At 45.3% G+C, this 23,949-nt stretch overlaps 1 long non-coding RNA gene across 1 annotated transcript; it reads left to right on the forward strand.

The window, feature by feature from the left end:
- Window positions 1-360: 360 nt before the first annotated feature.
- On the forward strand, window positions 361-3,899 carry LOC119087940. Its single transcript, XR_005091493.1, has 2 exons — window positions 361-398; window positions 3,425-3,899. It is a non-coding gene; the product is annotated as an uncharacterized LOC119087940 (long non-coding RNA).
- The last annotated feature ends 20,050 nt before the right edge of the window (window positions 3,900-23,949 follow it).

Consider the following 23,949-nt stretch of genomic DNA (forward strand, 5'->3'; position numbering starts at 1 on the left):
AAAGCAAAGAGGTTTGTCTGGTAGACAGTAGCGGAGGGCATGGCGTTGGCATCAGCTCAGTTCTGGTGACTGTTCCGTGGTGGACAGCATCACAATGGTGGAAGTGGGTGGGAGACAGAAGGGTTATAAGATGAGGCAGAAAGCCAGGGGTGGGCACAATGTCAATCTTCCACTAGGCCGCACCTCTTAGAGACCCTACCTTCTAGTACCTGTGGAATATTCCTTTATACTGTGAACATTTGCCACCATGATTCCTTCAATAGAGAAGCTGACTGGCCAACAGGATAAAGTTAGGCAGGAGAGCCAAACTGAGAATGCTGGGAAGAAGAAGGATGGGGTCAGAGGAGTCGCTGGCAGATGCAGAGAGAAGCAAGATGGGCATGCTGTACTGAGAAAAGGTACCCAGCCATGTGGCAAAACATAGATAGGAAACATGGGTTAATTAAAATGTAAGAGTTAGTTAGTAGCAAGTCTGAGCTGGCGGAGCATTTATAATTAATATTAAGCCTCTGTGCCGGTTATTTGGGAGCTGGTGGGCAGGACAGAAACTTCTGCCTACAAGTACCTTCTCACTTAGCCGTCCAGGGAACCAAGCTTCCAGACCATGCACCTTTGGAGCAAGCCAAACCTGAACCATAGCAGCTGCTGAACTTGGCCAAGCTCCACTGACTTCTAAGAGATGGGCCGCATCATCTGAGAGTGACAGGACCGCAGGGAAGGTATTTCTGGAGCTGCTGCAACCAAGGAGGAAATTAGCACCCATCTCTGAAAGACCAGGAGAAGCCCTGGTGACACAGGACTCGGGACAAGAGAGCTAGCTGACCATGCTATGCTGCTGTTGTGGTGCTTAATCACACTACACAGGGCAGTGCGGGGGCTGCTTTCTATTGCCACTGTTAGCATCTTCAAGTTCAGTGTTTTGAAACCCACAGACTATTACGCAACAACTGTAGAAGTCAGAAGGCTCAAACTGGCCACTGGAGTTGTCCTTCCTTTGAGAAACCCTAATCTACGCAGACCAGACCGGCCTCGGACTCAGAGGGATCTTCCTGCCTCCGGGATTAAAGAAAATTCACCAGTACACCTAGCTCTTTTTCCTTCCTTCTTTTCTTTTTTAAAAGAAGACATGAATTAAAAACAAAAAAGGTTTATTTATGTATATGAGTGCTCTAGTATGCCAGCACGGCAGAAGAGAGCATCAGATCCCATTGTAGATGGTGATGAGCCACCATGTGGTTGCCAGGAATATGAACTCAGGACCTCTGGAGGAGCAGTCAGTGCTCTTAACAACTGAGCCATCTCGCTGGCCAGAGAAACCTTAACCTTGAACCCATTTCCTTCCCTTTTCTAGCTTCTAGAGGTCACCTGCACTTCTTGACTTATGGCCCTCTCCTCCATCTTCAAAGTCAACCGCCATGACGCCATGTGACATTCCCCACCCTCCCTCTCTCCTACCACTCATGCCTACCTCTTGGAAGAAAGCTTGTAATTACGTGTAGCCTGCCAGGAGAATCCAGGTTAGTTTCCTCATCTGAAGATTTTTCTTTTAACTGCACCAAAACTCTTCTTGCTAGGTATGAAAGCACACTCACAGGATGTGGACATAGTTGGAGCATCATTATTTTGAACACGTGACACAAGAAGACAAGATTACCAACCTGGAAGAAAACAAAACAAAACAACAAAAACCACCCAGTAGAAAGGCTTTCACAGTCGCTGTCAAGAATCCTCCAGGAGCCCCTGCTGTGGTATAAATGGTTCTCCATTATCCAAGTGATGGAAATGGAATCTTCATTTTACATGATGGTGTTTAGAAATGGGCTCTGGGGAAGTACCTGGGATCAGATGAGGTGAGGAGACTGGGGAGCCCATCATGGGGCTGGCGGCTCCATAAGAAAAGCCAGGGAGCTCGGAACAGTCGGGTGCTCACTCCATGACATCCTGTTACGTTCTTCACCGGACAAGAAGCAGCAAGAAGGTCCCTCCCCAAATGCCAGTGCCATGCTACCAGACTCCAGCCTCCAGAACTGCCAGCCAAATAAACTTCTTTTCTTTATAAACCACCCAGTTTCAACTATGCCAATATAGCAACTGAAAATGCACAATGACACCTACAACGTGGACTTAAAAGCTACACTGAAACCCTCATTTCCAAATGGGGAAACTGAGGCCCAAAGAGACAAAATGCTTGGCACCATGCGCATTGACTGAGCAGTCTGCAGTGGGCTGGAATCCAGTGTTTGACTCCATGCTCTGTGTTCTTCACAGAACAAACCCTTTCAGTCAGTTTCTCCACTCCTCTCTTTCTCCTCCCTCTTTTTAAAAGAACCTACAGCCAGAGGCGGCCTCTTCATTTCCGGCTGCTTCTAGAACAGCGGGCTTCTCTTGAAGCAGAGAACCTGTGCTGCCCGCCTTTGCATCTGGTGCTCTGAACCTCGAGCGCCGTGCGGCTGTGGACTCTGAAGATTCTCTGCTTTCATCTTGGCTCAAAATAGCACCTGCCGTCCTGTTAGCCTCGGAAACTTCAGAGGCTCCCGCCAAACGGGCAAATTTATCACCCGGTGAACTGGCCTACATTCTACCTAATTGTTTCTGGCCTGACCATGACCCCAGGCATCAGAGCCAAAAGGAAGAAAAAGTTGGCTAGATCTTAATGTGGTGAAGACTCTGTGGCCCTGGATGGGCCACAAAATTAATAACTGTCAGGAAGAAATTTACAGATGAAAGAGTCTGAGCACAGAATTAATTTTTACAAAGAATGTGCTTCCACTGATCTTTCAAGAAAAAGGAATTCTCAAAGCAATAATGTGAGGTTTCTCAGGGCCAGAGTCTCTCGCCCTCTTCACTGCTCTTTAATATATGTTGGGCCGGGTTGTATTTTATTACAAAGAGGGTCTACTTAGAAGTTAGCCCATGTGCACGCATGTGTGCCTGTATGTGTGTGTGTGGTTTGCAAATGACATAGATTTCTCTCTAAATGACAAGTACGTCACCTTGTCCCCTCACCACTAGTAACATCAGAAACAAAGGGTTTGCTGTTGTTTTGAAAACATGAGCTGATTGATGATGCTGTCCGAAGATATTGAAGGTGTTGCTAAAATCATCATCAAATTCATTTTACTTCTCTGGTTTTGTTTGTAATGCTTTGGTTATAAAACCCCATTAGAACACTTCGGAGCCTCTTATTTCATCCTGGTCTTATAGTTTAGTCCAGTCGGCCCCTGCTGCATTCCACCTCCCCATGCACTTCCAATGCGGACCCAGGCATCATGGCTGGTTGAATATAGTACATTGTTTTTGTGTTAGTCCTTGTAGCTTCATCTGCCTTGGTGTGCAAAGGGAAGCTGGGTCATTATCTGTACGTGTTTTCTTTTTCTCAAAGTTTTTCTTCAATTGGCATGACTTTAACATTTGCCTGTTTCAGCAAAAGAATGAGACATCCTCCAATTTCTCCAGCCTCCAGTAGTAAATACAAGATAAGGAAAAAAACCAGCATGACCAACACATCCAATGAAGCTTCTGTGTCAAGAAGCCGTTTGTGTGACCAGTTGTGGGGAGCTGAGACATAGAACCTCTGATGGGACTACAAGGCTGTTTACTTACAGACTTTTCTCCAGTTCCTTGGGTAGCTCCACGGCCAGACATGAGCTCATTACTCTATCTTCCTCCAGCCTTCTCCCATGGGTTCCCACCTCAGTGGTCAATACCACCACCCACCCAGCTGTGTGATCCCGTGTCCAGTCACCAACCCATTGTTATCTTCTAAGAACCTCTTGAATCCATCTGTGTCTCTTTAACTCTGCCTGTGTGGCCAGAGCCACGTGCTGACATCTGTGGTCTCCAGGCACTTTTGTCTTCCTGGATCTCTTCCACCATTAAAATAAAACACTTAAAATTGTGCTTTATGACTGTTGGTATAAAGATTAGTACTGGATTTATGACTATATATTCATTTGCAATTCTGATTTTAAGATAAACTAAAAATTAAATCATTTTTATGGCCATTAGAATGTGCTACGAAGCCTGGGCACGATGCCTGCTGTGCCTGGCAGCTAAGTTGAGTTTGTTCATGCTGCTGGCCCACACCTGGATGCTCTCATTACCGGCTATTTGATCTCTGCACAGCCGCTGTAAGTAATCCAACTGCAGACAGAGGGTTTAAGTATTCAAATTTGCCTATAACCCACCAAGACTATGCTTTTAAAAAAAAACCACTTTTTAATTAAAATGAAATTTCTATAACATAAAATTCACCATTTTAGCCATTTAAACGTGGAAAGCTTAATGGGTTTTAGTATATTTAAAAATCTTTCTAAGCACTACCACTGTGCAATTTTTGGAATGTGTCCTACCCTCTGAATCCCTCCTCTCCAAATCCCTGATAGCAGCAAGAAGATAATCCCTTTCTCTGCCATGCCTTTGCCTCTTCTTGAGGTTTTCTTTGAGTCCTGTAAGTATTGCCTTTCATCTGCCTTTTAGTATGTCTCAGAAGTTTGGCCGTGCCTGGACTTTATTTCTTTTTATAGCTAATTAAGAACTCACTGTAGGGCCAAAGAGACAGCTCAGTGGTTAAGAGCATGTTCTGCTCTTCCATAGACTACAAAATCAGTTCCCAGCACCTATTATCAGTGGCTCACAACTACCTTTAACCCCCATTCTAGGGGATCTGATGTCCTCTTCTTTCCTCACAATTAAAAATAAAATCACTATTTTAAGAATGACTCATTGTTTAGATACATCATAGTTTGCTTACCCAGCCATCAGCTACAGGACATTTGCACTGTTACTCTAAGATGTCTGCATATTCACGTACAATTTTCCTGACCAACATTCCCAGTCCCCTTGGGCATATACCTCGTAGTGAGGTTGCCGTTCTGAGGACCTGCAGGCCTGTCCATCAGCAGCTGTGTGGTTGTGCATGGCCATCAGTGTGATAACACAGGGTCTCGATGTCTCTGCATCCTTACCAACATGACTGTGTCCCGTTCTTTAAATTGTAACCATCCTAATGAGTCTAAGGTGCCATCTCATGGTTTAAATGTTCCTGCGGTGACTGAGGAGGTGAGCATCTTTCCGTGCATCTACAGACCACTTGCATTCTGTTACACAGGATTTTATTGCACTCCTTTGCTTTTTTGCATATTGGGTTAATTTTCTTGAGGTGCTTGAGTCGCAAGCGCATTTTAAAAACTATGTAATTACTAATCCTTTCTCAGATGTGTTATTCCACCTCACAGGTTGTTTTTCACTCTCCTCACGGTATCTTTTGATGGACAGGTTCTAGTTTTCATGAAGTCTAATTTAACTATTTTACCTTTTGTTATTTAGGCCTTTGATGCTTTATTTAAGAAACAGTCGCCTAATCCAACTTCTCCAATATTTACACCTTCATTTCCTTCAAAGACCTTTACAGTTGTAGTTTATACATCTAGGTCTGTGGGTCCACTTTTGGTTCATTTTTGCACATGCTGTGAGGTAGTTGGCCAGCATACATGTGGAATGTAGTGGCTTAAGTGTGATGTGTGTCGTGCCCGACCGCCGTATCCCCCCCCATTTCACCACCACCACCACCCCTGTCCCGCGCCTCCCCATTCTCCTCCCCCATAAGTCTTGGGCCTTTGAATACTTGCTCTCCAGTTAGTGGCACTGTTTGCAGAAGCTTGGGAGGTGTGGCCTTGTTGGAGATACCCTGGGGATGAGCTTTGAAGAGTTAAAAGCAATGCTGGTTTGCTTTCTGCTTCCTGCTTCCAGTTTAAGATGCAAGTCCACAGCATGTTGCTCCATCTGCCACGTCTGCCTACTCCACATGTCCCTGCTATGATGGTGATAGACCTTCAGCCCTCTGGAACCATAAGCCCAAATGAAACCTTCCTTCTATAAGTTGCCCTGGTTATATTGTTTTATCACAAAATAATGAATACATGGATATCTAGTGTTGGAAAGACTATTCTGTCCATGTGGTGGTATTGTGTTTCCCAAAATATTGTGTACTCTAATAAATTTATCTGGGGTCAGAGAACAGACAGCCACTAGATACAAAGGCTAGAAAATGGTGGCACTCACACCTTTAATCCTAGCATTCCAGAGATAGAAATCCCTCTGGATCTCTGTGAGTTCAAGGCCACATTGGAAACAGCCAAGCATGGTGACACACGCCTTTAATTCCAGAAAGCCAGCCTTTAATCCCAGGGAGTGGTGGTAGAAAGCAGAAAGATATATAAGGCGTGAGGACCAGAAACTAGAAGATTTTGGCTGGTTAAGCTTCAGGCTTTTGAGCAGTAATTCAGCTGAGACCCATTCCGGATGAGGACTCAGAGGCCTCCAGTCTGAGGAGACAAGACCAGCTGAGGATCCGGCGAGGTGAGATAGCTGTGGCTTGTTCTGTCTCTCTGATCTACCAGCATGGACCCCAATAACTGGCCTCAGGTTTGATTTTATTAATAAGAACTTTAAAGATTCATGCTACATGTCCGGGTTGAATTCTTACCAGAAGTCAATTGACCACAAGAGTAAGAATTTATTATTCCATTCCATGACTTGATTTACCCTCCTTATACCAGAACCACATTATCATCTTGATTACTGCAGTTTTTAAATTGTGCAGCACCCTGAATTTATTTTTCCACATTGTTTTTGCTGTTCTGAGTACATTGCATCTCCATGCAGATTTCAGTATCAGCTTGTTGGGTTCTGGAAACACCAACAAGGCGGCCGACTTTTGATGGGAAGTTGGAAGGACAGACAACTCATGTTTTGTTCCTCACTCCTGTGATGACTATTGTCTAGGTGTGGTGGGAATTCATTCCGCCAATGACCTTGGGGTATCTGGCCCAATAGAGGTATGGTTTTTCTGGGTACGTGACTGCTTAACACTGAGGAAGGGGTGCATGCTCTCTCTCTCAGGTGGTCGTAGACCAGACGGCTGGTTCCATTCACCCCCACGCAGAACAGAGGATGCCCATGGCTGTTCACTTTGTTCTGTATCTGTGAGTGTATTTCTCCCCATTTTGTATCTTAATAAGTCCTTGATACCCTTTAGCAGACTTTCATGGATTCGCTTAACATCTAGGTGTCCTCATTAAATATTGGCATCAAGTAACAGCTGGATGCTTTCTGTGAATGCTTTCCATCAGGTAAGGGATGCTCTTCTGTTCCTGCTTCCTAAGGGTTTCTGTTATGTTTTGTTTTTATGGAGAGAGGGCTAGAATTTCTCAAGTGCTTTTTCTGGCTTGACTAGATTTTTCTTAGTTTATTGTATTAATTTATTGTATTGTATTCTATTGATTGATTCTCACTTATATTGTCCTTTCAACATTCTGCTGAAGTCAATGTGCTAGTATTTTGATGAAGATTTTTCCATCTATATTCGTAAGAGACAATTTGTCTGCAATGCTCTTGTGATGTCTTTTTGCCTTGGTGTTGTGTTAACACAAGCCTGATAATAAGCTAAGGAGTTTTTCATATATATTTTATTTTTGGAAACATTTAGAATAAGTAACGTTAATTCTTTAAGTCTTTGGTAAAATTCGGTGAGTGGTTTTTTTCCTCTTACCTCCTCTTTTTGGTTTGAAGCTCTCTAGGCTTTCAATTTCTTCTTTGATCAATGTGGCTAGATGTCTGTTTCAAAAGTGTACACCCCCAAATCCTGCATTTCTACAGCTCTGGACTCCTGCCAATGTTGCTATCACCACAGTTACGTCTTTACATCCCATCAGTATAAATTTGCGCAACTTGTTTCATAAAATTATCACATGTCAGGTGGGGAACAATAGTTACAATCAAACGCTACGTTAACTCTGTATTATGTGGCTGTTTGATAGTCTAGGCTCTTTCATGCAGATTTCATTAATGAGCCAATGGCTTTTTACTGTAAATTAAAATGTCTTTTTAGCATTTCTTATAGGGAGGTCTGTAGTAACAAATTATGTCAAAATTTATATGGGGATAGTTCCATTTATCCCTTGTGCGTTTTTAAAATTTATTTTTGTCATTTTAAATTCTGTGTGTGTACATATCCTATCTCTGTGTAGCTATATGTGCATGAATTCCTGAGTCCACAGAGGCCAGAGGAGTTAGATCCCCATGGATCTGGAGTGATAGGTGGCTATGAGTGCTGGGAATTGAACCCTGGACCTCTAAAAGAGTAGTATACATTCCTAACCTCAGAGCTATCTCTCCAGCGCCTTCTCCCATATTTCAAAAATTTTGTTGAATATAAAGTGTTTCTTTCCTTCTTTGTGTATATGTATAATATACATGTGTGTGCTGCATGCGCATGTATGGGTGTGGGAGCATGTATACTGCAACATATGTATACAGACCAGAGGATACTTGAGAGATCAGAAGATTACCTTGGGTACAGGTTCTTGCCTTCAACTTGTTTGAAAAGGGATGTTGCTTTTTATTGTTCGCCTCTGTGTGTGCCAGGCTAGCAGGTTACGGTGGTTTCAACGGGACTAACCCTCATAGGTTCATGTGTTCGCTATTGGTGGAACTGTTTGGAAAGGGTTAGGAGGTGTGGCCTTGGGGGAGGAGATGCCACCGAGGGGTAGGCTTTGACCCAACCATTCCCAGAGTTCGCTCTCTCCCTTCTACTTGAAGTTTAAGATGTGAGTTCGAGCTGCTCCTGCTGGCATGTCTTTATTCCAACATCATAGACTCTAACCCTCTGGAACTGTAAGCCCAATTAAACATTTTTATAAATTGTTTGGTCATGGTGTTTTATCATAGCAGTCAAAAAGTAGCTAAGACGCAAGTTCAAAATCTTACACTGTCTCTGCCTTCCATCTTGCTATAGGAGTACTGGCATTATAGATACTGCATGGGTCCTGGGGATTCAAACTCAGGGCCTCATGATTGCATAGCAAGGATTTTATCCACTGAGCCATCTACACAGCCTTACATAGATTTGTTTTGTTTTGTTTTGTTTTTCGAGAGAGGGTTTCTCTGTGTAGCTTTGTGCCTTTCCTGGATCTCACTCTGTAGACCAGGCTGGCCTTGAATTCACAAAGATCTGCCTGGCTCTGCCTCCCAAGTGCTGGGATTAAAGTCATATGTCACCACCACCCAGCCTTACACAGAATTTTTAACTGACAGTTTTTATTATTTAGTACTTTGAATATGCCTCACCCCCAGCTTTCTGTTTTCAAGATTTTTTTTTTTTTTTTTAGAAAATCAGCTATAAATTTTATGGATAAACTGGCTTCATATTTCTTCTTACCCCTAAAACTGTATGTTTTGTCTTAGGGTTATGAGAGATACTTTTTCATGTGTCTGAGATAAAGAAATATCTGTGAGCATCTTCTGTAAAAACAGATCGCACCTGCAGATTCACCACCTGCTCAAGGGCAGTTCAGAGTCTTAGGGCCACTAACGCTGTACTGCCAGGCAGGACCAAGTACTGCAGGGCTTATTTATGCGCAGGTCTGGGAAAGGTGTAGCGCAGTCCGGCAGTGTTCTCTGGAGAACTCTGCTCGGTCTACCTCCAGCATCCAAGATCCAGGAACCAAGAGAGCGGGCACATCCAGATCTCCAGATCTCGGGTCTTCAGGGCTCCTCTCTCAGCTCTGCCTTCTAGGTGTGACAGTTACCGAAGTCTCAATGGGTGTAGTACTTCCAGGTCAAAGCTGGAACAGCTACCCACTACAGCAGCCAATCACTAGTCAGGAGGTATAGGCAGGATTTCTGAGGACAGAAAGGAAGTGGAAGAGATTTAGGTATACAGGAGAAGCCAGGAGACACAGAGAGGAAACAGAAGGTGCAAAATGGAAGAAAGGTAACACCACATGATAGAATGTAGATTAATATAAATGGGTTAATTTAAGTTATAAGAGCTAGTTAGGAACAAGCCTAAGCTATAGTCTGAGCTTTCATAATTAAGAAGTCTCCATATCATTATTTGGGAGCTGGCTGGAGAGACAGAGAAAGACTCATTACAGTATGTCTCTGTCTCTCTGGGTCTCTCTCTCTCTCTCTCTCTCTCTCTCTCTCTCTCTCTCTCTCTCTCTCTGCCAGCTCTCTGGTCTAACATGGCTATTCATCGACTCCTCTGGTTCTGGTGTTGATTTCACCCATCTTCCCCTTGTCAGAACTGATTTTCCTTGGAGAGGCTCAGGTTCTTGGTTCCACTCCTCGAACAATGGTTTCTGTTTTCCATAGGAATGAGTTCTTTCATGCTACCATGCTGTGCCATGGCAGGCTTCTCTGGAAAAAACCCTAACTTTAAAACTCCCCAGCCCTCTACCCTGCCAGGCCCCCTCTGCCCTGCCAGGCCTCCTCCACGGGTCCCCTGACAGCAGTACCATTGTCCTTTAATTCATTGGCACTCATGTAGCCCCCAGACAAGCTCCAAGTAGACACCAAATGTTTACTGATGAGTGGATGAATGAACCTTGTTAAATAGATCAGTTCTACTTTTCCTATAATATTTTTGGTCACAATTCCCTAAATTTGAGTCGCTATAGTGAATCCACTTTCTCTCTCATGGTCTACTTTGCATTCACTTCCCACAGATGTGTTGTATGTGATGTACCTGAATCACAGAGACTTGGGTTCCACACAGGCAGATGCCTCTGGTCCTTGCCTTTTAAATAAGTTTTTGCATGTCTTTCTGTTTGCAGGTGTACGACTCTCTTGTAGGAATTGTGGCTGACAACGTCTTGGATCACATGCTAGTTTTTTGCAGGATGAATCTCTAAGGGGTGTTTCCAAGGAACTATGGCTGTATGGTGCTCATGTGTATGTATGGTCCAGACCTGGGCTTCTCTGTGAACTAATGGTACCATGCATCTAAATGAACACAGAGCATGTGAGAAACAATTAAAAATCTTTGTGTGCTTTTTGGCCATTTCACAGAAGTACCTGCTCGTGGCCTGATGGACATAAAAAGCAGTAGATATCACAGGTAGTGTGAGAAGCACTTGTTCAGTTTCTGGTTAGGTCAAATATGGAGGTCGGTCAGTGAGTCTATCAAACAGGTTCTGAGCTTAAAGACTGTGTCACATGACTTTCAGGAAAAAAACCTGCAAACTTGAGATAATGATTCCTGATGGGGGGAGATTTCAAACCTTTGTACATATTTTCAATAGGAAAAAAGACTCAGATCGCAGAATAATGGACATCATCCTGAAGTTATGCAGAGTGGCGCGGTTTCAAAATCAGTTTATCATCCACCTTCACAGCACACCAACTACCTCTTCTGCGAGGACAACCTTATCCACTGGTGGAAAAAGCCGGCAGCGGTGGCAGAGGTGATGGAGAGGCTGCACCGTCAGAAAGCAGCTCATCAACACCGAAGCTGATGGCTGAGCAAGGAGGCTTCTGGGTCCAGGGGAGACCAAAACTGAATCAAGATAAACAAGTGATGCCATGGCGTACGGGGAAGAGTAGGTACAACGCAGATGTGTGTTCTCCGTGCAAGAGAAGATTGGGGCTTTCAAGGCAGACAGTTGTTGTCTGTGCAGTTGACATAAATTTTGCTAATGTTAATGGAAATGTACCATCGAGATTTACCAAAACCATTTGCAGCTGTTGAGTTGGAGGGAAATAGAAAGCAATTGCAAAAAGAACCCACGAGGCCTCGTGCTCCTGTGTGCGAGCAAATGCATATTTTAAAACTTCTAGATGCACACAATTTCCCTCTAATGTGCCAGTTTTTACTCTTCCTTCCAGTTATTTCAGATGTGAAGAAACCACGGCAAATTCTGTCATTCCAAAAGCCCGTCGGGAAGTCTGCCTTCTCCATTCTGAGGAGATACTTTCTTTCTCCTCATATATACCTCTTAGGAAAATATGCCCTTTCTTTCTTCCTCACAGTGCTGAAGCAGGATATGTTATCTGTGGGAAGTCACAGGAGTCTTATAGTGTTCTGGAACATCTGAGGCCTTGCTTTTAGGCCAGGGGTGGCAATGTCCCAGGTGTGGGATGATTCTACAGAGAAGCCATTCAATGCAAAGAACATCCAAAGCTGGCCGTGAAGGGTACGAGCCACAGCTTCTGCAGCCAGTGTTTGGAAAGCAAGCTGAGAGAGTTGGTGGCACATGGAAAATATCTCCCCAGCAGAAGCCTCTCCTACTGTGGAGAAGGTAACGAGCCGCCTTCCACTTGGGGACTTCTCCCTGGAGCATCACCTCCTACTGGGGACCAAGTGTTCAAATACATGAGCCTATGAGGGACATTTATCATACAAACCACCAAAAATCATCCAAGAATCACAGTAGTTTATAGGGCAAAGGCCTAGGCCAAATCCACAAAAAGCTAAAGCTCACGTTTAGTCTAAAACTCAAGAGGCAGGACAAGGACCCACAGAACATCCCAGGATAGTCCTAGGGGGTCAGAACTCATTGGCTCACCAAGGTGGACTTTATTACAACATTACTTTGGTGTGTTGTGGATTCCCTTTTTTCTGGGGTGAGTAGGACTCGTGTGTGTGTATGTGTGTGTGTGTGTGTGTGTGTGTGTGTAAAAATCTGGAGGTGGGAGTTGGGATATTAACACATTCTATCTAATATACAGGCAACTAAAGCTTTTGTTCCTGGAAAAATGACACTCATTGTGATTGGAAGGTGAACACACACACACACACATACACACACATACACACACATATATACATACACACATATACACACACACATACACACACATACATACATACAAACACACACATACACACACACACACACACACACACACACACACACACACACACACCAGACACATTTCATTCTCTGGACTTATGACAGCCATCAAGCTCACCTGATTCAAGATGAAATAAATAACATCCACATAAGAAGTAAACTAAAGTTTGGGGTAGAAGTAGCAGTTTCAGCTCTTCCACTAAAAGGCATGGCCTTGAAAGTGAGTGAGCATTAAATGGTAGACTAGGGGGTGGGAGAGGAGGACTAAGAGATGATGGCTCAGTGGTTAAGAGAGCTTACTGCTGTTTCAGAGATTTCAGTGGCTGCTCACAAGGGTCTGTAACTCCAGCTTCCGGGAGTCTGATGCCCTTTTGTGGTCTCTGCAGGCAATGCATGCACATGGTACACACATACTCTTGTCTGAGTTAGGGTTTCTATTGCGGTGATGAAACACCATGACTAAGCAACTTGCAGGGGAAAGGGTTAACTTTACTTACACTCCCACATCACTGTTCATCACTGATGGAAGTCTAGACAAAAACTCAAACAGGGCAGGAACCTGGAGGCAGGAGCCGATGCAGGGACCAAGAGGAGTGCTGCTTACTGGCTTGCTCCCACGGCTTTCTCAGCCTGCTTTATAACCCAGAACCACCAGCCCAGGGATGGCACCACAATGGGTGCCATCAATCCCATCAATCACTAAGAAAATGCCCTACAGGCTTATGTATAGCCCAATCTCATAGCGTCATCTTCTTAATTGAAGTTCCCTCCTCTCAGATGATTTTTAGCTTGTGTCAAGTTGACATAAAACCGTAGAGAACACTCATGTAGGCTCACACACATAAAAGAGAGGTAGATGGTACAAGCTAACTGTCTGCAGTATACCAGGGTTTTTCATCTGGGGAGGAAATTGTTTTCATTTGGGGAAGGGTTCTTCGTGTGAGCCAGAAGTGCAGGTCAGCCCATCCACTTAATGCCAGTGGCCACCTCCACCTCATCATTATGACAACAGAAAGATGCCCCAACACAGTTCCAATGGTCCTCCTGGAGAGCATTGCATGGTCGAGCAGTACCGAATGCAAATGCTTCCAGCCAGCTGAACCCAGTCTTCTGAACTATAGTGTATGCAGGCCTGAGGTGAATAATCCACGGGAAAAGATGGAGTTTCTCTTATGGATGCTAGATTGTCATGCTTGACCAGCCTTGGCAACAGGTCCAGGACAACACTGCGTGACATACACATGTAGAATAGAGGAAGAACATGTAATGCGACATCCACAGCCTCCCGTACTCCTTCAAACATTTCCTCCACAGTAGACAACACTGGATGAGCAGAGTTGAGCGCCTGTTTCTCTAGCTTGCTCTCGGCTCCAGAATGAAAACACCCCCTTTTCATCCTTGCCTGCTCACTGTTTCCCTCTGGCTTGCTCTCCTACTTTCATCCACAGAGTGGCTCATTTCTCCCTCTGACCGTGTCTTCATTTCCTGGGCACTGATGTTTGTGCTGCTCTTTTGGAACCATAAGACACTCCCACTTAGGGATGGTGGCAGGATCAGTTGATAGAACATGAGAGTCACACTTGGTTGTGACTGACAGAGAGATGAAAAAGTAGCCTTTGCCGTCTTCTTCCAGCCTGGCAATCTAACGGGCTCTTTTGCTCAGTTACTCAAAAACAGCAGAGTCCTGGGCTCTCCTGGCTTAATAAAATGTACCCCTTAGTAACTGCAAAAGGCAAAGGGAACTGTGGGCATTGGGCATCCTTCTGACACGATGAAGCCTGGGGTTCCCCAGAGGGAGCCAGAGAGCTGCTGCCCAAAGGGGAGGCAGGGACACAGTGCTGAGCAGCCAGGACCTGTCAAGTCTGTGCTGCTGGCCTGCAGGGAGGAAGTGAAGTCCTGAATGAATGTGTGCTGTTGGCATGGGCACAGCCATGTCATGGACCTAGTGCCTGAGACCCGTGAGAAATGGCGAAGCTTTTCCCATGGTGTGATGTTCAGAGAAGTGGTAAAACCTTCCTCTGGTCTGAGTATGAATGGTGGTAGTGTGGGCAAGTATGAGTGTTCATGAGAGCCAGCGACTGCGGCTGCCTCCCCCAGGATGCTACAGCCTGAGACTGCTGGCCACAGACTCCTCCTCCTAAGGCTAGCTAGCTCCTCCCTGTGCGGTACCTAAGTGATTTGTTGAGGGTTGATGAGGCTCCATCAGAGTGAACACAGCCCACCCTAACCTCAGCTTTTCGGTACATGTGTCTGTGTGTCTGTCTTTCCCCCTTTCCCTGCCACTCCAGTTAGGTTTCCAAGATCTCCCCGCACTGGCTCTTTGGGGGTTGGCAAGGGATAACTGTACAGTACAAAGACTGGGGAAAGACTGCCAACTGTGGTATAAGATTGAGAAGCCATGAAAGAAGATAAAACAGGAAAAGAAAATTCTTGGTGCAATGAATACCACAGGCAAAGAAAGACAAATGAGAAGTCAGAAAAACAAAAACAAAAACAAAACTCCCATCATAAAAACCTAATTTCTCTAATACATATATTTTCCTCCAATTTAATTTTTAAAGACCATCAATCCATTTCAAAAATGGGCAAAGGATATCAAAGTTCATAGAAAAGTAAATATAAATTCCTCTTTAAGATTAGAAAAAATATGTCACTCATTTATAAAATACAAGTTAAACCTGCACGGATCCAGCTTTTCTTCTTCTTCTTAGATTAGCAGTGACCCGGAAGTCCAGTAAGATACTCAGTGAAGTGTAGAGTAAAGTGAACTATTTATCATCCTGGGGGAATAAATTGGAGGCCTTCAAAGGTCAACACAGTCACATCTATTAAAATTACAAATGTGCCTACCCTTTGACCCAGCAGTTTCATTTCTCAGTCCGTGTCCTATGGGTACCCCACACATTAGCAAACTGATACATGCACAGATTGCTTACTGCAACATGTAAGAGTGAAAGACTGGGGACTGTCATCATGGCCCTGAGAAGAAGGCATGGGCAAGAAAATACTGGTCAGCTGTTAAGAAGGCTGAGAGAGCTCTACCACCTGCTGATAGAAAAAAAGAAATAAAAATAAGGTCTAAAAGTACAAAAAAAAAAAAAAAAAGAGAGAGAGAAGAAAAAAAAAGATGGCTTTTTGCCTTGAAATTTTCCCTTTTCATCTTGTCAACCTTATGTCCTCCGGCCTCAGGGTCTCAGATCCCCACATTCTTCCTCTCTCCTTCAGAGTGAACTCCAGGCTTAAAGGCTCATATTCCATTTGCAGTTGATGCCAGCCTTCATTTGGACTTGAAGACCCTGCTCCAAAAACACTCTGAGACCAGTGCAGATAGCTTGTGTTACTGCTTGGAAGGCACAAGGCCTATGATCCGGGTGATATAGCTTTCCAGGCCAGCTTGCACAGTCTGACACACCCACATACCGTCAACGGTCTTCCAGGGCCCCCAAGGCCAGCTGTGGGCATCTAGAAATCATCATGTTTCTTTCCACGTGGGATGAAAAGTTAGCCGTGGCAGGAGAGGCTGGGCTCACTGCATAGGGGAGAGCTGTTACGGATCAGGCGAAACCCTTGAGAATACAAGCTTGTCATGAAGGGGGCTGGGACGGAAGAGCAAACCGCAGCTGTGGCCGTTAGTTATTTTCTGGTATGGACAGTGCAGGGGGAGTAAGAGTTGAATTGGAGGCTTGTTGGGGGGGGGGGGGGGGGGGGGGCAGAAGGGAGCTGGTAGAGCCATAAAAGGAGCAGAGTGTGACCAGCAGAACCAAATTCTTGTAAATGTGATGCCCACTAGTGATCCAGTCCTTCCACTGACAAGGACACAGAACAGGGGCATCGGGTCCCCAGCCAACTCAGAACTCTAATAGACTCCGTGACATGGAAGGCTGTTCTTAGGCAGACCCTATATGATGTGTAAGTGATGCTTTTCTGGAAACCTCCTAGCAAGGCCACGTGTACACATCCAGGCTAATGACCCAGAGGATGCCAAACTAAACTTCATTTTCCATTTCAAAGCTTTTTTCCCTGTGTTTGGGGGCCATGTGAAAGTCCTGGCACTTTACCCGTGGAGTTCTTACATGCAGTAATAACAACTGCGTGCTTTAGGGTGTCAGAGCCCCATAGAACGTGCAAATGAGTCCCAAGGCAGACCAAGGAGTCAGGCACAGGGCACATCTGCTGGTTTTCCTCTCCAAAACCACCAGGACACTGTGATTCCCCTCAACCCCAACCTCCAACATACACCGTGCTTGCCAAGAAAGCATTGCCCTGGTGACTGGTCGTTGCCAGCACGGGCCCACACATGGCTCCCCAAGTAGCAACTAAGGGAGACCTCTCATACACAAAGAACAGTTCCATGCATTGACAGGAATGGCGGTCAGACTTCTGTGGTTTGTGTGTGCTTAAATAAAAATTACCGCCTACTCTTGGACGGTACAATGAAAATGTAGAGTTTGTGTTTGGACTCTTAACTGCTTAATTGGCCCAATAACATCTGTCCTGAACTTTGAGCCATTATCCACCGAGTCACAGAGAGACCACAGGCTATGTGATTCCTGCCTCTGCCAGGTGATAGCACTCACATCTCTTAAGAAGACCCTGCAGGTCTGACCCAGTTCTGTCCCTGGGAGCCTCTAACCCAACACCAACCTCGGGAGTCAACTCACCAAAACAGCGATGAACAGTGAAAATCATATGAAAAACTTCATACATACAATGAACATTTGACTTAACCAGAAAAGCAAATGTCAATTATTTTGCCAATTGTCCTGGGCCACCAAATCCTGACCACTACCCCTACCAACCCCTCACAGCCAAGAAGAAGAGAGAAGCAGAATGGCATTCTCCTGTGAATGTTGTCAGAATCAGAACAACCAACTTTCATCAAAGTCTAACAAGAGACTAAAACGTGCTGCTGGGGGAGCTGGGTGGTGGCATATGCCTGAAATCTCAGCACTTGAGATGCTCAAGTAGGAAGACTGTGAGTTTGAGGTCAGTCTGGGCTACATAATAAAACCCTATCTCCAAAGTCTGTAAACTGGAGCTGGAGAGACGGTTCAGTAGTTAAGATGCTCGCTGCTCTACCAGAAGAGCTGAGTTCATGCTCCAGCACCCATATCAGATGGCTTGCCGCTGCCTATAACTACAGCTACAGGGGATCCAAAGACCTCTTTTGGCCTCGGTGGGCACCAACATACACATGACATACTGATTCATAAATAAACTAATAGTTAAAACCACGAGATTATGATGGACAGGAGGTCATGAATGTATGTCTGATGGAAAGGACTATTTGCAAAGGAGTCTGGCAGACGCACAGCCCAGTGCAATAGCCACTGCCGCCTTGTGTAAAATTACTCTTGCAAGGGCATCTGTCCAACAGCTGTCTGTTTAATCTTGGACTGGTGTCACTCTTGCTATTGATCCTGTCACCAAGAATTATTGATCTGAGCATCCCCCGTCATCCTCTTCATTTGCTAATAACAACTTTCCCCTTGCATCCACCTCCACGATCACCTATGGTTGCTAGGGCACACACATCCCCACTACAATGCTCTGCCATTTCCCGATGAGTTAAAGAACCCTTGGAGATTATTCCTCTGTGTTATCCAGGTGACATCCACCACTAATTCCTTGGCTAATTGTAAGGAATTCCAGAGCCCAGATGTTACCAAAGAGACTACTAGCTTATTCTACCTCTTAAATGAATTGGAAAATGAAGTCAGAACAAGCATAAAGAAAAACTGAGAGTATGTATCTGAAGTGTCTCCAAAAGGGATGCCGGTGAGAATTAAACTCATGTGCTCCCTAAAACCCAATAAAGACTCCAAACTATGAGGCCCCCAAGTGTCATTGAAGGGGAGTTGAGACACTGATATCACGGAAAGCAGGAAGCTCTTCTAGTCTTCTTGTCTAGCCGGGCAACTGTCCCTATGCCCAGTCACCAGGAGATGCAGGGGTCCCACTGAAGTGAAATATGAATAGGAGGAACTCTGACAGGGATGCCAGAGAATGGGACATGGCACCCAGGGCAATGAATAAGAGTGCTCATGCTGGCCCTTAAGACTTTGTCCTTACCCAGCTGTAAGGAGGCTGGCAGCTTGGCAGTTATCCTCAGGCAGAAAATTGGACCATCCCAGGGAAGAAATGTGTACCAAAGCCCCAAGTTTGAGCTGGTCCCAAGTAGAGAGATCACCGAGCTCTGAGCACAGACAGGTGGGCAGAGGCAAAGAGAAGACCCCACGTGTCTTCACCTTCTGCACTAGGAGTTGAACAGGACTCTAGAAAAGCGCATTGCAGAATCATATCAGCATTTGAAAACGGTCACTTTGGCGGCAGAAGAAGCGCTACATGATTAAGGAGGTATGCCTGGGAAGGTTTAGTTGGACATACAGACGTGAGATGACTTTCTGAAGGATAGCATACATGAGGAGGAGGAGGAGGAGGAGGAGGAGGAGGAGGAGGAGGAGGAGGAGGAGGAGGTGGTGGTGGTGGTGTAAGATGAGAAAGGATATGCAGGAAAAGTTCAAGCCAGAACATAGCCAAGCAGTCTCTCACTGACTTCTTCCACATCAGACTCCAGGCGCCCGAGGTCACCCTGTGACTTTGCAGTTAATAGACCCAGAAAGACCTAAATGACTGACCACAAAGCACAGCACGAGTGGGCAGAGTGCTGACTGTGATATTTTCAACCCTTGGCCCATCTCTCACCAGGAAATGTCATTTCACTTTGAATTAGATGGGGTTTCCAGGAAATACTCTGGTATGCAGTGGAGCTGCAGAATAGAGGTCAGCTCCACAATTATGAAACAGCCAGCTTTTTGGAAAGAACCAGAAGCCATCAACCATATCCTCAAAGAACAGCTAGATTTAAAATGGCACCTGCACCCCTGTCACTGGAGACCACATGGGTGACTGTGATATGTGTATGGGAGGTGCTTTGGGGAGCTGAGCTCAACTGGGCAACAACCCTACACAAGGGGGAAAGAAAGGGAAGGGTCTTCTACCAGCCATCAACACAGAAGACTAGGCAACAATAAACACAGCGCATCTACATGACCCTCAGTGGATCCTCCCATGACATGGACAGTCCTTGGACCATTTGCAGTATGGACAGAATAGCATAACCCCAAGAAAACTAATTCCACTTCACTCATTCCACTTGCTACTTGCTATGGCTTGAATAAAATTTGTCTCCTAAAGGTTCATGGGCTGTTGCCATGGTGTCTGATGCACTGGTGCTGAGAGATAGTAGAAACCTTTAAGAGATAAGACCCATGTGGGGGAGATCACTGGGGTACCCTTCTCAGAAAGAATCATCCAATGACCCAAACATTAGAGGTGTGGTCACCAGCCTATTGGGAAGAGGTAGAACACCAAGAGTAGGGACCCTGTAGAAGGAGGTCATTGCCAGGAGGTGCCTAAGGGAAATAGCAGGACGCCCATCTCTTCCCCTCTGTTTCCCACTACCATGAGGTGAGGGGCATTGTTCCATTATGATCTCATGCCTTGCCACGCAGTCCAAAAGCAATACCCTCTCGTGGACTGAGCTCTCTGAAACTGTCAGCCAAAATAACTGTCCTCTTCAAAAGTTGTTTATCTCAGCTGTTTTGTCACTTGGGTGGAAAGCTAATGGTTAGCTACCATGAAAGTGAGTTTGACTTTCTGGGCTATTTCTCGCTTCCTCTCCCACAGTGTGACCTCTCCCATATGTGTTCCTGGCATGTGGTGCTAAAGCGGGAAACTAACAAGGCAACTCCATGTAGTTTATCTGGTAGTTAAAAGAGGTTTATTTCGGGGTAACTTACAACCAGTAAAGGGGTCAGTTACAGGATCTGGGAGAGGTGAGGTGCAGTCCAGTGTGGTTCTCTGGAGAACTCTGACTTGGTCTGCAATCCAGCATGTAAGATCATGAGGAGCCAAGAGAGCTGGCACATATTCATCCCGGGTCTTAAGGGCTCCTGTCTTGGCCACGCCCCAGGGGCAGGTCATAGGCTTGAGTGGCAATTACTGGCTGCCTCACTAGGTGCAGTACTTCAAGGTCAATGCTGGAACACCTATCCCCTACATGGTGCAATCCACCATTTGTCCTCACTGGAATCTGAGGCTGTGGCTGGGTTCTTGGACCTCAGGGCTTTGAGTTAACAAAAACCTCCTTTCTTTATAAAGTGCCCAGTCAGTCAGATACTTTGCTACAGCAACCTGAATGAACAAAGCATTCAAAATGACTGTAGTTATAATAATGGACAAATATGAATATTGTTCAGGATGTTAGAGAGTATGAACCAGAAGAACAGTTACACAGGTCCTTTTCTGTTTAGTGACTGGAAATAAATATTAGCAAGTGTCTTTAGACCATCCAAACAGCCCTATGCAATGCCTAAAAGGGCAATGCCTAGAAGGGGCTGGGATGGAGAGGTTATCTGCCTAGGAGGCAAAAGTGTAGGAAGTCCCATAAGCTCAGCCATGGTGACCAATGCTACTCTTCTGAAAAATCCTAAACAGCAAAACATGTACTATAAATCTATGATAAACAAAACTTAATAATTCACACAAAGAAGTGAATATTGTGCTTCATATTGGAACCTGAAGGAAAAAAATGAAAAAGCAAACAAAGTATTATAAATAATAATAATACTGGTTGCCTATTAATTTATAATCTTGGTATTTGATTCATCATGAATTTTATTTTTTAAAAATATGACAGTATGGCTGGTGAGACGACTCAGTGGGCAATGGCATTTGCTGGCAAGCCTAAAGACCTGAGTTCAAACCCAGGTCCCGTATGATGGAAGAAAAGAACCTACTCCCACAGTTGTCTTCGGACACGGACCTGCCATATGTACCTACACACATACACAAACACGCAAATAAGTAAATTTAATTAAAAATATAGCATTAAAACTTTTGCCCCTCAAGTAGTGACTCTTTGGACATCCCTTTAAATCTTAGGCTGTCCAAGGCTTGTGGGGAAGAATTTGGACAGATTTGCTTATATTCACCAGAAACTTTAGACACCCCACCCCATCCCAATACACACATCCACTCACATTTACACAAAAATGGCAAGGAAAAATTAAAAACCACTCGGAGACTGAAGCACGCTTCTTGTTCGTTCATAGAGGTTATCCAGGGCATCTGTAAAACAACTTTTCTCATTTGTCTTTTCAAGAGTCACACTGCTCACCTTTAAACACACACCTGAGATGGGCATTTGTAACAGGGCTGTGCACTCCAGTTGTGCTTACATATAGAAAGGGGAAAAATCAATTTCAATCCCCAGAGGACAGAATTACTGGTGCAGAGGTCACTAAATGTGAGCACTTGCTCAACGGCCTTGGAACAAGATCCTTGTCCGCATTGCTTCACTGCACTTCCAGAGAAGGGAGGGGGGAGTGCAGAGACAAGCTCCCGCCGGGAGAGGAAGAGATGTGGTTTGTGCCAGCCGGAGGACAGTCACACTAACGGCACGGGGAACAAGGCAAACACGTCCGTATGTGTGCACTGTGGAGCCATGGACTTGTGTTTGTACCTCGGGCTCTGGAGAAATCGGCCAAGACGGACTCCAACCAGCTGAAAATATTACTACTGTAATTCTCTCAAGGTCGTTTGTCAGAGCAGGTTAGTACTCCCCAGGGGCTGGCTGCATAGATCAGATTTACCAAAGAGTCGTAATTCAGGAGCTCTCGCGGGAAGCCCCTGAGCCTGGCGGCCATTTTGTTTATGTCCTTCCTTGCCAAGGGCATTCAATTCAGGCCATCTGTGGTCTGCAGCAGGTACATGCTGAGCCTGGGGCTCCTGCCAGTAGGTACTGCAGACCTGCCTCCCCTCTGGACATAGGCAGACTCATGCCATTTCAGTTGCCTTGGGGATAATTGTCAATATTTGACTGGAAACCACGTGAATGGGAACAAGAAATAGGGCGTGGAGGACATCCAGGCCAGTTCTATAGAAGATGTGTGAGTTTCCTCCTCCCTAGAACACTCACAGAACAGGATCTCGAAAGGAGTGCCAGGATCCAGGAGTCACATGGAGCTGCAGACCAGAATCTGGATCCTGGCTCTACCTTTTGGTTATGGACCTCGGCATACTCCTAAACCTCTCTGAGGTTCAGTTACCTAAGCTGTAAAACAAGGGAATGTTAAGAGATGCAAGGTACCTGCACAAAGCCTGTACTCCTCCGGTGTTGTTCACGTCACACCTCCCCAAGCAGGGACCTGTCCCACAGTAGGGCCTTTTCTCTCTTCTTCTCTTAATGTATCCATTCTTTTGTGTCCCCAGAATTCTGGGCTGCTTTGACTTCCTGTCATCACACTAGAGACTTCTCATGGCCTTCTCTGTAGCATGCATGTGACTGGCCTAGGGACTAGAGACCACGAGATTCCCATAAGAACAAAGAAGCCGGATGATAGCATTGTATCCCGGCTAGCATGACATTCAGCAGGGAGGCAATGAGAGGAAACTAACCATTGAGCTTCTCTCCCTCTCCTCCATCCTCCTCAACCCACAACTGGCCCCTAAAGCTGGCCCTGAAGCCAGCCATATCTTGGTCAGCCAACTGCAACCCTAAACCACATGAAGGAAGTGAGTGAGGAAGCTGAAGGAAGCTCAGCACAGCTGTTCCCATGACCCCTCAAGAAAGACGGTGGGAGCCTGGGGCGTGTACATGGGGCTCTGAGCTGAGGTCATGAGGAGTTCTAGTGTGCCTGGGCAAAGACATGGTGGTGTTTTGTTTGTTGGTGGTGGTGGTCAGTGGATTGATTTTGTTTTTGGTTTGAGCAAAGCCCAGGACTCATTTGCTGGCACTAGCAAAGAAGTGTATGGAATGTAAGGCGTGGCTGCCAATCTCTGTAGCATTTTGCCAACCTAAATAATAGAGAGACATTCTTCAGATACACTGATATTGACTTGGGATAAGATGAATACTGCAGTGGGAATGTAGAAGCCACAGTAAACCATAGACGTGGGTTTTTGTTTATTTGTTTTTGTGTGTTTGTTTGTTTTTGTTTTAATTGAAGTGGAAGGAAAAATTTAAAGGCAACAGAGAGAGACATTTATATAAGTGTTGACTACAAAGTTCAGTGGCTGAGCAGACCACAGGCAGGAGTTGGCATCAGCTGGTACTGTCCTGCTTGGGCATGTGCTCTGCCAGGAGCATCTTGTCCAAACTGTAGTCTTCATGAGCATTAAAGATAAGCTTTGCTGCCGAGCTCTATGCAGATGTGTGTGGTGTGCACACACAGGATGTTTGTAGAATGAGGGGAATTTTCCAAGTGCCTCAAGAACGTCCTTGACTCTACCAGAAAAACAGGAGTCC

The sequence above is a fragment of the Peromyscus leucopus genome, chromosome 5 (assembly GCF_004664715.2).
Source record: "Peromyscus leucopus breed LL Stock chromosome 5, UCI_PerLeu_2.1, whole genome shotgun sequence".
NCBI classification, from domain to species: Eukaryota; Metazoa; Chordata; class Mammalia; order Rodentia; family Cricetidae; genus Peromyscus; species Peromyscus leucopus.